Source organism: Hippoglossus stenolepis, chromosome 6, assembly GCF_022539355.2.
Source record: "Hippoglossus stenolepis isolate QCI-W04-F060 chromosome 6, HSTE1.2, whole genome shotgun sequence".
NCBI classification, from domain to species: Eukaryota; Metazoa; Chordata; class Actinopteri; order Pleuronectiformes; family Pleuronectidae; genus Hippoglossus; species Hippoglossus stenolepis.
Genome location: NC_061488.1, coordinates 27,391,800 through 27,405,382, shown reverse-complemented (window position 1 = coordinate 27,405,382; position 13,583 = coordinate 27,391,800). Strand labels below are relative to the sequence as shown.

Here is a 13,583-nt window from a genome sequence, read left to right as displayed (position 1 = left end):
CTGCTTTACAATATACAGCTCAAATGAGCTCAGTCAAGTCATTGGACCATGGTCAGAATTGTGACATTTCCTCAAACCGTGTAAACATTGAGGTGCGGCGAAGGATCATCCTTCGCCAAAGGAGACGATGTTGTCATAACTACAGTGTGCATTGTCCTATCACTGCCAAACTTCTGTCTCATGATCAGAGATCAAGCCTGAACAGCTCTATGTGTCAATATTTCCTCAGTGTCATAGCGCCACCTACTGATTCACCATGAAACAGGAATTACTTTGTGAATCCACTCTGCATTATCCTACCTGACCCCAAATGCTGACCTATAATCACAATCCAGACCTGCACAGCTCCATATATTAATATTAGTGCAGGGTCATAGCGCCACCTACTGATCAGTGTGATAATTAAGTTGTTGTAACATTGTCCAATTGACACAAAATTGCTCATGCTACATCAGAGCCCCTTCTTCAACAGATATATTAGTATGTATGTAATAATAGTGATGGCGCCACCTACTGGCAACAGGAAGTAAGCTTTGTTTTACAACTATCATTCGATTTACATACAATTTTCACAGTGGGATGTGCTATTTGATAGCGTGGACCGTAATGAGCAATTAGCAGGCAAGGATCGACATCACGTGCAGACGAGGAAGTGAAGCGTTTGTCCTTGCCGCAGTCACAAAGCGCATGCAACGTGGAGGCGTGCACTTGTTCAATGATCGCTCTCTCCACCAACAGGCTTCAAATTGCCTGTGCTCGGCCCGTTAGTGCTACAACGTAGCCCTACTTCTAGTTGTTATCAAATAATGTTTGTGATTCTTTGTGAAGTTCCATCACCACTGACGAGTAGCACACTTCAATAACTTCACACAGCACCGAACTACAGGCAGGTTCATCACTTTTTTGGGTCCCCAGGAAACATTTCCGGTGTCGTTTTCGTTATTTGTGGCGCTTTTCTGTATTTGCGTGCTTTGGGACTTTATTTTGCAGCCCACGTGTCGTCAAATTGATGAAGTTGTTTTTTTGCATGTGTTTTGTTAATTTGCAGTGCGTTGAGCTCTCTCGGCCACCGTACAACACTATATAATCAGAATGGGACTTTTACTTCCGGAACCAGGCTGTTTGAGATCTACTCTCAAAAACAGAACCAGTCAGTCGAGTTGCCTTCCTGCCGAATATGCGCATTTCATTTCAGTAAATCCGTGAGGGCGGGTAGTTAAGGGCTGTTTTCTATGTTTGAGAAAAGGGCAAAAGGGCAAAAGCAGCTCAGTCTCATTCTCCGGCTCTCTCTCTGTGCAACAGGTATGTCTCCTCCACCACGTGTCTCTGTGCTGCGTGTCGTCACTTTGTCTTTTAGCTTTTAATGTCTCCACTCTGATGTGTATTCATGTAACTTCCTCTGCTGAGCCCACGCTCTGTGCACTGACGGGTTTGACCTGTGAGGCGCTGATGCTAGCCTGGTTAGCCGCAGCAGGCCTCGACCACGTGTTGCTTAGCGCGGGTTGAGATCAGCTCAGCTCAGCTCGGCTCGGCCTCGTCTCATCGCAGTGTGATGAAACAAATGTTGGTAGGGACATCTGACTACTGTGAGGAAACGCCAACTTTCTGACCGCGTGGGACACTGAGACACAAAGAGGCCGTTTTCACTGCAGAGCTCCTGCGCTGCCAGACTTTAGGGTGTGGACATGTTTTCAGTCAGAAGATGGCTGCATCTATTTCAATCAGTTTCGTGCTTAATCTGTTTTCCCATCTTTTTGCAGACTCGTCAGCGACATCGACTCAAAATGAAGGTGAACAGCACGTGGTAAGTAAAAGCTATTAGGTTAGATGGACAGTAGTTTCTGAAACTTCTCACTGAGTTTGAATCAGTAGTGATAAATAAAGATTAGTTCCAGTTACTCAAGATGGCGTCCCGGACCCCTTCAACTAACATGCCCTTCTTTCCTCAGGCTCAAACGGGTGTTTCCAGGCGTTTGGACTCATCAAATGCATCCCTGGTAATTGTACTTTTTAAACTCTACTAATCCAAAGTGGAAGTCGCTGATGATTTCAATTATAAGAGTAGTGGACAGAAGTGATTTCTGAGCAGCTTTAGACGGAGACTTCCGTTTCCGCTGTGCACCATGCTCTCGGTGTCACGTGGACAATACCAAAATGCGCTTGTATCCGCAGGTTGGAGTATGATGCAGAGGTGTGAAGAAGCTGGGGATGATGAGGTAAAGCTCACGTTTTCTAAATGTCGATGGCTTCTGTTTCTCTTGAGGTGTTTGCAAATCTTTATTTACAGTGCCTTGCATAAGTATTCACCCCCCTGGGACTTTTCTACATTTTGTCATGGTATAACCACAGATTCAAATTTATTTCATTGGGATTTTATGTAATTGACCAACACAAAATAGTCCATCATTTGGAAGTGGGGGGAAATATTACATGGATTTCAAAATGATTTACAAATAAAACTCTGAAAAGTGTTGAGTGCATATGTATTCACCCCCTTTATTGTGAAACCCCTAACAAAGATCTGGTGCGATCAATTGCCTTCACAAGTCACATTTGCAAGTCACAGAATTAGTAAATAGGGTCCACCTGTCTGCAATTTAATCCCAGTATAAATACATCTGTTCTGTGAAGGCCTCAGAGTTTGTTGGAGATCATTACTGAACAAACAGCATCATGAAGACCAAGGAGCTCACCAAACAGGTCAGGAATAAAGTTGTGGAGAAGTATGAAGCAGGGTTAGGTTATAAAGAAATATCCCAAGCCTTGAACATCTCACGGAGCACCATAAAATCCATCATAAGAAAATGGAAAGAATATGGCACAACCGCAAACCTACCAAGACAAGGCCGTCCACCCAAACTGACAAGCCGGACAAGGAGAAAATTAATCAGAGGAGCAACCAAGAGGCACATGGTAACTCTGGAGGAGCTGCAAAGATCCACAGCTGAGGTGGGAGAATCTGTCCACAGGACAACTATTAGTCGTGTACTCCACAAATCTGGCCTTTATGGAAGAGTGGCAAAAAGAAAACCGTTGTTGAAAGTGAACCATAAGAAATCCCGTTTGGAGTTTGCCACAAGCCATGTGGGAGACACAGCAAACATGTGGAAGAAGGTGCTCTGGTCAGATGAGACCAAAATTTAACTTTTTGGCCTCAATGCAAAACGCTATGTGTGGCGGAAACCCAACACTGCCCATCACCCTGAGCACACCATCCCAACGGTGAAATATGGTGGTGGTAGCATCATGCTGTGGGGATGCTTCTCTTCAGCAGGTACAGGGAAACTGGTCAGAATTGAGGGAAAGATGGATGGAGCCAAATACAGGGCAATCCTTGAAGATAATCTGATGCAGTCTGCAAAAGACTTGAGACTGGGGCGGAGGTTCATCTTCCAGCAGGACAATGACCCTAAACATACAGCCAGAGCTACAATGGAACGGTTTAGATCAAAGCATGTTAATGTCTTAAAATGGCCCAGTCAAAGCCCAGACCTAAATCCAATTGAGAATCTATGGCAAGACTTGAAAATTGCTGTTCACAGACGGTCTCCATCCAATCTGACTGAGCTTCAGCTTTTTGCCAAGAAGAATGGACAAACATTTCCATCTCTAGATGTGCAAAGCTGGTAGAGACATACCCCAAAAGACAGCTGTAATTGCAGCGAAGGGGGGTTCTACCAAGTATTGACTCAGGGGGGGTGAATACTTATGCATCCAACAGATGTCAACTTTTTTGTTCTCATTATTGTTTGTGTTACAATAAAAGGTATTTTGCACCTTCAAAGTACTATGCATGTTGTGTTGATCAAATGGGAAAAAGTCTATTTAAGTCTATTTGAATTCCAGTTTGTAACAGTACAAAATGGGAAAAAGTCCAAGGGGGTGAATACTTATGCAAGGCACTGTAGCTATTGAACATTTCACCAGGCTCAAAGACAAGGCCTCAGTTGTTGGTCTTAAGTCTGACAATTGTATTTTATAACTTGCATCCTTTTATTAACAGGATCCATTAAATCTGAACCAGTTTAATAACTCTCAAATCTCTTAATTTACAAGTATTTGATTTTAGAGCCACATCTGAAAACTCAAAGTGCAGTCTTGGCTCCACTCTGACCACACCTCCAGAGAAGCATCGGTCTGCACGTGATCCCTGTGCTGCTGATGACATTTATTTGCTACTCTTGATCAAACGATGATGATACCAGCAACCACCATGTTTTATTATCTGAGGCAGTGATGAGGCCGTGTCTGACGTCCTGAGATTCTTTCATGGCTCACGTATATATGTTTTGTTTCTGCAGGTGTGATCACACTGACTGAATTCACTCTTCGTTCACGACATTCAATAAGGTAACGAACTAGACTTTTATCTTGACATATTTGCCCCAAAACAAACTGTTCATGATGATTATTGTTAAACAATGGGAATCTCTCTGATAAAGGGTGAAAGAGAACTGTTTTCTGATGCAGTGCTGGTTTAGGAAAAGCTTGTATGTTTGCAGGTTTTTTTGTTTTCTCAACTTCTGGTGTTTGTCTTGCAGATGGTCTCGTGTTTGTGCATCTGGTCTGAACGCTCTAGTATGAGCTACTGGTGAGTTTTAGATTTTACCGGTTTAGTTTTGAAACTGGTCTGATACAATGATGATCCCATAGTTCAGCAGAGTTAATCAATGAAGAAGAACTATTGTCTTTCGCTCCTATCTGATGTGTCGGCTTCTATGACCTCCAATGTCTCCTCAAATGGGATTTGGTTTTAATTGAATTTCTTGTTTATTTCAGAAACCTCTCTGGCTACAGAATGCTATGGTGAGTGAGACTGACGTTTTATCCTTAAATGAAGTTTGACACAATGATGATACCATAGTTCAGCAGATTTAACAATGAAGATCTATTTGTCTTTCGCTCCTAGCTGATGTGTCACCTGTAATTGTCCTCTGGCCCAAACAGCTTATTATGCATACTAACGTCCCTTCTGTTCTCCTCAGACATGTGACTTCTCCGCCGACTAAACTTCCAGCCTTGTTGGTACATCTCACATTCAAATCAAATGTTGCTAATGTTCAGGCGTGATGAATGTGAATCAGGTCGCTGATCCAGTTGAGGAAATATGTCATGTTTCTGATCTGATACTTGTTGCAAGAGATAAAATTGCTAGTTTCTGCAATCATCATAATTGAAGCTGTTTTTACTTTACAGATCTAATGGGATCTTGGGCAGTTGGGTGCAGAAGATGTCACACAAACAATGTGAGTATGAAAATAAAAACTGTAGAACCTCAGTCCCAGATGACAAGTGGAGCTGGACACAAACATGCCCTTTAGCTATCAGCAGGTAGTTGTCAAGACTGAAACTGCTAGTTGGCTTTTTTCACTTTATATCAAATAAAAGGTATGTAGTTAGGCTAGAACTGCAGGATTTAATTGGGATACCTATTCATAATGTAAACTTATGTTGAGTGGAAATAAAAGTCAAATTGGAAAATGCATGAATTGGAGTAAATTCATTTACAACTGACACCAGCTCCATTTGCTGGTTGAACTCCACCTCATCTGGGTCTGAGCAAGCAGCTCTGGTTCATTAGTTGGGAACTTGGTTGGTTTTAGTGAACCTCATGATCCCTGTAGTCTGACCTTGTGATGACTAGATGATGACTGACTTGAAACCATGGAGTCTTGTTATATTAGCTCTATCTGATTTGGTCACCCCATGTATGTTGTGCATACTCATCTTATGCTGTTCTGTCGTCTGCAGGTTCTGATCGCTCTCTGAGATCCGACTGAACGGCCAAGACGAGGTTGACTGAGGTGAGAATTCAGAGAATTGCAAAATGGCTTTTGCTGGTTCAGTGATGTCTTTAACAAATGTCTGACCTGAACTTGTAATGTGGACAACATTGTTGCTGAGTAACCTGCAAACTTGAAGCTTAATAGACCAATCACTGACTTGTAATAAGGGTATTTCTGTCTCTTCTCCAGGAAAAGGCTGCATCTCTTGGGCTGACCTTGGTAAGTATTTCAAAGTCTATGACAAAGTGCCAATGTTGGTTTGATAGAAAATATTGACATGAAAATCTGCTTAAATGGACCACTACCTGTGATGACAAGATTCTGCCAAATGATATCTCTTGATTATACCTTACCGTTCCATATTTCTCTGAGGTTGTGGTCTAAAACAAATGTTTTGTTACTTGATACCTGGTTTTATTTTAAAAGACTTGTTTCTTTCCACAGAAAGCAGATGTAATGTCCTCTGGCCCTCAGACAGCCTGATGTTTTACTCTAAAGGTAAGTACAAGCCTGCTAGAGTACAATATCTGAGTCGTGATGATATCAAATAGACTTTATTGTTCTGGATATTAAAACAAAGCTGCCTGTTTTTCAGATTCTGTGGTATTATGGCGACCGGAGTTTGACCTGCAGACAATTTAATATCTCTTGGCAAATGTGTTTTCAACATTGTTGCAATAAAATACTCAAAACGAAATATTGATGTTGTTTTTTTTGGAAAAATATGGAAATTGTGTTTTAAAGTATAATTGACTCAACTACAGAGCTGGTCAGTGATTGGAAGTCTTCATTGTGCCAGAAATCAATGATAAAATGCAATGTGATTGCAAAAATGTAAACAAGACTCATTTTAACTTAAGTAGGTTACTTAAGTCAGTTTGTAGGGATTATGCAAAACCTCAACTGATAGCCATGAAATAGTGTGGGGTCAGGCATGTCTCAAAGAACCCGTTACATTTGTGTGGATCTGGGGTATTTGATATAACGTTAGGACGTTTTTTTGCCTCTTACTGATCTCAAAATAATTTGGCTATGGGGTAATTTGTCTGATGTGTGGGAAATGAGATTATTTTTTTTATATTGAATGTGCTTAGTTTTTAATCAGTTACAACCTAAGCCTTAAGCTCATCTATTGAATGGGCCTTGTTTTTCTGTTTAATTTTCATGTGCACTTTCAGGTTCCAGCTTTCAATTATAAAAATAGACATGGCAAGAAATCAACAGCATGAACAAATGCGTGATTCTTAAACTCTTCAAGCTAACAGCTACTCATAATGAACCCAACATTAAATCAAGGTCAAATAAAGACAGTAGGCAAACTGATCCCTTTTTTTTATTGCGGAGAACATTTCTTGAGTACGTGCTCGTCTCTAGACTTCTGAGGACACGCATTGACATGATTCATTCTCTAACCTTTACCATTGCAACTAAATACCTAACCTGAATCTACTTATAGCCCAAATCTACCTCTAACTCTAAAATCAAGTCTTAACCTCAAACAACCCATTGACTGTGAGGACCAGGCAAAACCGCCCCACAATGATGAATTGAACCAAGATGGGCCATTATAACTAGATAGACATGCACACACACACACACACAGAGCTATGCTTCAGACTTTACCTTGACTTCCATTCATAATGGACAGCCTAACGTAATCCTTCTACCTTAACCTGACAACAATCCACATCTGATCTTTAACCTTAACCAGGAACACAGAAATGAAGTTTGGCCTCATCAGGACTGAGCTTTGGTCCCGTCAGGTCTACTGGTCCTGACAAGGTCAATGTTTATACTGGAAAAGACCTCCAAATTTGTACACACACAAAATCACATATTGATTAACAGACATTTTCTGAGATAAGATTGTATGTGTGTGGGTGTATTAGCTTAAAAATATGTTCCAGTAAAAAACATACAGGAGTGAGAACTACCATTAAGGCAGTTTTAGTATTTCAGCCGGTGTTTATGTGTCATTTCGCTGAGCAGTGTTTCACTTCGCCCACCCTTGTGGTCTATTTGCGGGTGGCAACCGACATCAAGGTGCATTAGCGCCATCTACTGTTTAAATCACGATGGTTGACAAAGATTAAAATAAAATAATTGTGACGAAAAGAAGAAAGAAAATTCACATAAAAGAAAATAAATCACTACAAAGGCATGAAGTTGATTGTGTGGTTTTATTCTAATTAGACATCAAAGCCGTGTGAGAGGTATATAGGCCGTGTGAAAGGTATATAGGCACACACAGCTTCATCACTTCAGTCACATGAACAAAAATCAACAGGAGAACTATTCTGTCACCATGTCTCAAAACAGTGAGTTAGAAATCAGTGTAGGAGACCTGATCCCCTCCCCCACTACACAGTACCAGGCACAGACAATCCTGGGCAATGGCGTCTATGGAGTGGTCATCCAATGCAGGAATGTGACCACCGATGAAACGGTGGCTTTAAAAATGATCAAAAGCATGGAAAACATTGACTGCGCCAAGGAAGAGGAGGTCACCCTTCAAACCATGAAGGCGCTCCACTCAGACAGGTTCAACATCGTCAGATTCAACGAGTCATTCACCTACAAGGGACATTACTGTCTTGTGTTTGAGCACCTGGATATGGATCTGCAGAAATTCAAGCAGATCAGCCCGGGTCAACACCTTCAGCTGAAGCAGATCCGCCCCATTCTACAGCAGGTTTGTTTTTTAAACTCAAGCTCTTACACTAACTGCTTTGTAGGGTGAAGGGTAAACTTGGTCGCTAAAATGTGTCTGTTATGGTTGTTGTTGAGGAAATAACTCTGTAGCTCATGATTATTATTATGTTTTTCATGATTTCAGCTGGCTACATCCTTGGAATTTCTGAACAGCGCAGGGATCATTCATGCAGATTTGAAGCCAGATAACATCATGTTGGTGGATCATGTCAGGAAGCCACTCAAAGTTAAAGTCATTGACTTTGGTTTAGCCTTCGATGATCCTGAGGAACAGATCGGTGATCTCCTCCAGCCTTTGTGGTACAGGTAGGTAACTGACAGCACATCTGTATACCTGGGACAGCTGTGTTTGCTGTAATTAATTAGACAAGTCCTGTACGCTGGCATGTCAGGTTTATGTCTCAGAAACGGACAGTAACATATTGACAGTAACAAGGAGTTTAGTACATTTTAAAACCTCAGTAATATGTTTTGTGTTTCTTATCCTAAGATCTCCTGAGGTTCTGTATAAAGAACCTTTCAGCGGGGCCATCGATGTATGGTCTCTCGGCTGTATTGCTGCTGAGCTGTCTACGGGCAGACCACTGTTCCCAGCCTCTAATGAGAATGAATTGGTCAGTATCTGCACTTAAATCACAACAAACACGTACAGTTCTGCCGTGATGTTTGTGTATTTTTAAATCCACACACTTGATTATTATAGTGAGAGGGTTTCCAGTAGAAGTTCACTGATTTCTACTATTTTACTAATGAGACAAATCAGAGACACTTCATCCATATGTCTCAGTAATAGAAGTGCACCTGATGTACATGATCAACAATGTAAACTTGAAGTTAACTAACTCTCACAATGTTGTGTTTTCTCCACAGATGAGGCAATTTGCGTTTGCAATTAGAGATCCAGAGCATGAAGGAAACTTCCTACCTCATGCGTTCTGGCCAAGACGCTGGATGGAAGGCAGATTTATGGTAAGAAAGTAGTTTACAACCACTTAGCTGGCTCCACTAGCTCACTAATTATGGTGTCTTTCCTTCAGTCTGTGTTTCTTTCCCCTGTGCCATCCACTGCAAACTATCTCAATGAAACAATTCTTCATTTCAGTCAATAGTTTCATAATCCAAACACGAGGACATGTAACAATGTTGGTTTTCCTCATCTTGTTAAAGGGGACTCATCCGCTCGGGGGAGAAGACGTCCAAGCAGAATACTGTGACCTGCAGTGCTTTTTGGACCTAATGACTCAGATGCTGATGATGAGTCAGTTAAGAAGAATTACCCCTAGCAGAATTCTCCAGCATCCATTCATCACGATGAGCCACCTTCAGGGTTCATTCAGAAACAGCCTCTAGTAAGTTTGTGCTTAGATGGTCTGTGTAAGTCTGTGCTGATAGACATGGGTAAAAAATATCTGAGATATAAGGTGATTAAGGTGTTTGGCTCAGCAGTTTCATTTGTCTTCCAGTGTGAAGTCATGTAAGGATCTGATGGACACCTGTCAGGATCCAAGCTCTGACGATGGAGGACATGGAGACCAGGTGATCCTTCAAATGTCCCTGAAAGAGGACGCCTCCAGCAGCACTGCCAGCCCAGCCAAGGAGCGCAGCCCTGCTGGGATGACAGATGAGAAGCATTCAAAAATGAATGCAAAGCGTGGCACCATGTGAGTGTTTGAAATATCTTCCTGTCTTGATCATTTTATATTGTAGAAGAACAGTTCAACATTTTGGTAAATATTCTTGTTTTTTGCTCAGAGTTTAATGGGAAGAATGATAAAACTCTCATTAACTATGGATCTGCAGCCAAGTGCAGTTTAGAATGTGCATTTTTAGAAATGTCAAATCACTGCTTTAAGATCAAGAATTAAATTATTTTCTTATCCACATCACAGACCAGAAGACTCCCAAGCACAGGTCAGAAGGAGTGAACGACTGGCAGCCAATCGAAAAGGCACAAGTGGGCAAACGGGCCCAATCAGGATGAGGATGAGAAAGAGACACGATCCCACAGGGATGGGAACCCCTCGACAAAGAAGACAAACATGAGCCTCAGAAAAGGACGGACCTTGTGAGAGGCAACAAAAAGTCAGAAGCTGCCCCCAACTCAACCAATGTTCATTCCCCAAGAAGAGGATGAGGGACGAAGAGGAGGTGCCAGTGTTGGACAAAACCTGCTCACGGAGAGAAGGAAGGTAGAACTTGCCCGTTCTAAAGACTGGAATAGTCTGCGAGTCAGCAGCTTCAGGTTCCTCGGGGTCCACATCAGTGATGACCTGACCTGGACCAACCACACAGACTCCATCAGGAAGACGGCCAGACAGCGGCTCTTCTTCCTCCGCAGGCTGCGGAGGCTCAACATGGATGCCAGGATTCTCTGCAATTTCTACAGGTGCACCATAGAGAGCATCCTGACTGGCTGCATCACCGCCTGGTATGGCAGCTGCACCGCCCTGAACCGTAAGGCTTTGCAGAGGGTGGTGAAGTCTGCACAGCACATCACCAAGACGGAGCTACCATCCATGGAGGACCTCTACACCCAGCGGTGTAGGAAGAAGGCCAACTGGATCATCAAAGATCCCTATCACCCCAACCATAAACTGTTCTGCCTGCTGCCGTCTGGCCGACGGTACCGCAGCATCCGGGCCCGCACCACCAGGCTCAGAGACAGTTTCATCCCCCAGGCCATAAGACTTTTAAACTCCTCCAATCTGTCATAACTCTGCACCTTAGCATATTTGCACTATTGCATATTTGCACTATTGCACACACTTGCACTATTGTTTTTCTTTTTTTCTTTAGGTGTATATATATATTTTAGATATGTATATTTTATTTTAAATTTTGATTGAGCATTGTTATAAGAGAGCCTGTGACCCAAGCATTTCATTGCAAGCGACTGCTTAATGTTATCGTTGTGCATATGACAATAAACTCTTGAATCTTGAATCTTGAATCTTGAATAAGGAGACCGAACTGGACTGTCAAGATATTAATTTGTGTTTTATCTGCTCTTTTTAATCGATGACCAAAACCTTGCGCCACCTTAAGGAATGGGCGTGGCAAAATAACTGACTAGCACCCCCTAAAGGGCAGCCCCGGCACCATGATTGGCCGACATGTACAAAAATCGATGGGGACATGTGTCTTTTCATAACAAACAAATAAGTCTCTTGGATAGATATGCTAGACCAAACAGGAAGCCCGCCATTTTGACTTTAGTGGCCATTTTGGCCATTTTCCACATTTTTACTTTGAAGTACTTGTCCCAGGGCTTTCATCAGATCAACTTCAAATTGAGATGAGTGTCATCTAAACAAGATGGAGATAAAAACTAACTCAAAGATCGATTTTTCGTCAGACGGTGTGACCGTGGCGTTGCCTCAAAGTTTGATTACACGCCATCAAAACACGAGGTTCTGTATCTCAGATATATTTGGTCCAATCGAGTCAAAACTAGACATGTAAGACAAGAGTCCCGGCCTGATGACATCTACACAGAAATCATGACTTAAAATCACAGCGCCACCTGCTGGCAACAGGAAGTGACATGTTTCATACTTTGATGCACTGCTCCTGGCTGCTTTACAATATACAGCTCAAATGAGCTCAGTTGGATCATGGTCAGAATTGTGACATTTCCTCAAACCGTGTAAACATTGAGGTGCGGCGAAGGATCATCCTTCGCCAAAGGAGACGATGTTGTCATAACTCCAGTGTGCATTGTCCTATCACTGCCAAACTTCGGTCTCATGATCAGAGATCAAGCCTGAACAGCTCTATGTGTCAATATTTCCTCAGTGTCATAGCGCCACCTACTGATTCACCATGAAACAGGAAGTACTTTGTCAATCCACTCTGCATTATCCTACCGGACCCCAAATGCTGACCTATAATCACAATCCAGACCTGCACAGCTCCATATATTAATATTAGTGCAGGGTCATTAGCGCCACCTACTGATCAGTGTGATAATTAAGTTGTTGTAACATTGTCCAATTGACACAAAATTGCTCATGCTACATCAGAGCCCCTTCTTCAACAGATATATTAGTATGTATGTAATAATAGTGATGGCGCCACCTACTGGCAACAGGAAGTAAGCTTTGTTTTACAACTATCATTCGATTTACATACAATTTTCACAGTGTGATGTGGTATTTGATAGCGTGGACCGTAATGAGCAATTAGCAGGCAAGGATCGACATCACGTGACGGACGCAGGAAGTGAAGCGTTTGTCCTTGCCGCAGTGCGCAAAATGCATGCAACGTGGAGACGTGCACTTGTTCAATGATCGCTCTCTCCACTAACCGCAACAGGCTTCAAATTGCCTGTGCTCGGGCCCGTTAGTGCTACAACGTAGCCCTAGTTTGAATTGTTGCTGCTATCATTAATAATCAATAACATCTTTACATTGTTAGTGTTTTAATTATAACTAGTCAGAGCTGATACCTGATGGTGCACAAGTGTTCCTGGTCTCTCACTCCTCCCCCTCTCCTTCCCCTATCTCTCTCTCTTCTCTCCCCTCTTTTCCACCCATCTCTCCTCTCCTCCCCATTTTTACCTGCTCACCCCAACCGGTCGAGGCAGATGGCCGTCCACATTGAGGCTGGTTCTGTTAGAGGTTTCTTCCAGTTAATGAGGGAGTTTTTTTCTCTCCACAGTCGCCAAAGTGCTGCTCATTGTGGGAACTGTTGGGTTTCTCTATAATTTTTAAGGTCTTGACCTTCTATGTAAAGTGCCTTGAGATAATGTATATTATGATTTGGCACTATACAAATAAAATTGAATTGAATTGAATTCTTATGTGTTGGGACCCAGTATTTGTGAACAATAGTTGGGCCTACGTGTGTAGCCAAAGCCTGCAACCACAATTTTCCTTTGTTCTGAAGACAAAGCAGAGCCTTCAGAACTCAGTATCCCCGTGTTCTTCGACTTCACACCCAGGTGTTAAAAATGCCTCTGGACACAACTTTCAACCACTATTGGTCACTATATGCCCCATGACCTATGACGTCACCAGGCCTATAAAAGCCCAGTTCCCCCTCTTTGGAGGTGTAGCTCTCCAGCTCACCCAGCCAGGGAGACAT

The 13,583-nt window shown here is 42.4% G+C and overlaps 1 protein-coding gene, 1 long non-coding RNA gene and 8 other non-coding genes across 10 annotated transcripts in view; 9 read left to right on the top strand and 1 right to left on the bottom strand.

The window, feature by feature from the left end:
• Window positions 1-13,583, bottom strand: part of gpr173 (G protein-coupled receptor 173) — a 39,566-nt gene that overhangs the window by 10,110 nt on the left and 15,873 nt on the right. The window lies entirely within an intron of this gene.
• LOC118111061 lies at window positions 1,125-6,483 on the top strand. The gene is made up of 13 exons (XR_004697040.2): window positions 1,125-1,302; window positions 1,761-1,804; window positions 1,950-1,997; window positions 2,173-2,216; window positions 4,302-4,350; window positions 4,542-4,591; window positions 4,780-4,806; window positions 4,986-5,025; window positions 5,197-5,246; window positions 5,752-5,804; window positions 5,976-6,005; window positions 6,231-6,284; window positions 6,382-6,483. It is a non-coding gene; the product is annotated as an uncharacterized LOC118111061 (long non-coding RNA).
• LOC118111711 lies at window positions 1,539-1,618 on the top strand. The gene has a single exon (XR_004697129.1). It is a non-coding gene; the product is annotated as a small nucleolar RNA SNORD74 (small nucleolar RNA).
• LOC118111722 lies at window positions 2,036-2,104 on the top strand. Its single transcript, XR_004697139.1, has one exon. It is a non-coding gene; the product is annotated as a small nucleolar RNA SNORD75 (small nucleolar RNA).
• On the top strand, window positions 4,154-4,233 carry LOC118111699. Its single transcript, XR_004697118.1, has one exon. It is a non-coding gene; the product is annotated as a small nucleolar RNA SNORD24 (small nucleolar RNA).
• On the top strand, window positions 4,394-4,472 carry LOC118111701. Its single transcript, XR_004697119.2, has one exon. It is a non-coding gene; the product is annotated as a small nucleolar RNA SNORD79 (small nucleolar RNA).
• LOC118111713 lies at window positions 4,631-4,713 on the top strand. Its single transcript, XR_004697131.2, has one exon. It is a non-coding gene; the product is annotated as a small nucleolar RNA snR60/Z15/Z230/Z193/J17 (small nucleolar RNA).
• On the top strand, window positions 4,842-4,921 carry LOC118111712. The gene has a single exon (XR_004697130.2). It is a non-coding gene; the product is annotated as a small nucleolar RNA snR60/Z15/Z230/Z193/J17 (small nucleolar RNA).
• Window positions 5,841-5,907, top strand: LOC118111720. The gene has a single exon (XR_004697137.1). It is a non-coding gene; the product is annotated as a small nucleolar RNA SNORD78 (small nucleolar RNA).
• LOC118111709 lies at window positions 6,089-6,161 on the top strand. Its single transcript, XR_004697127.1, has one exon. It is a non-coding gene; the product is annotated as a small nucleolar RNA SNORD47 (small nucleolar RNA).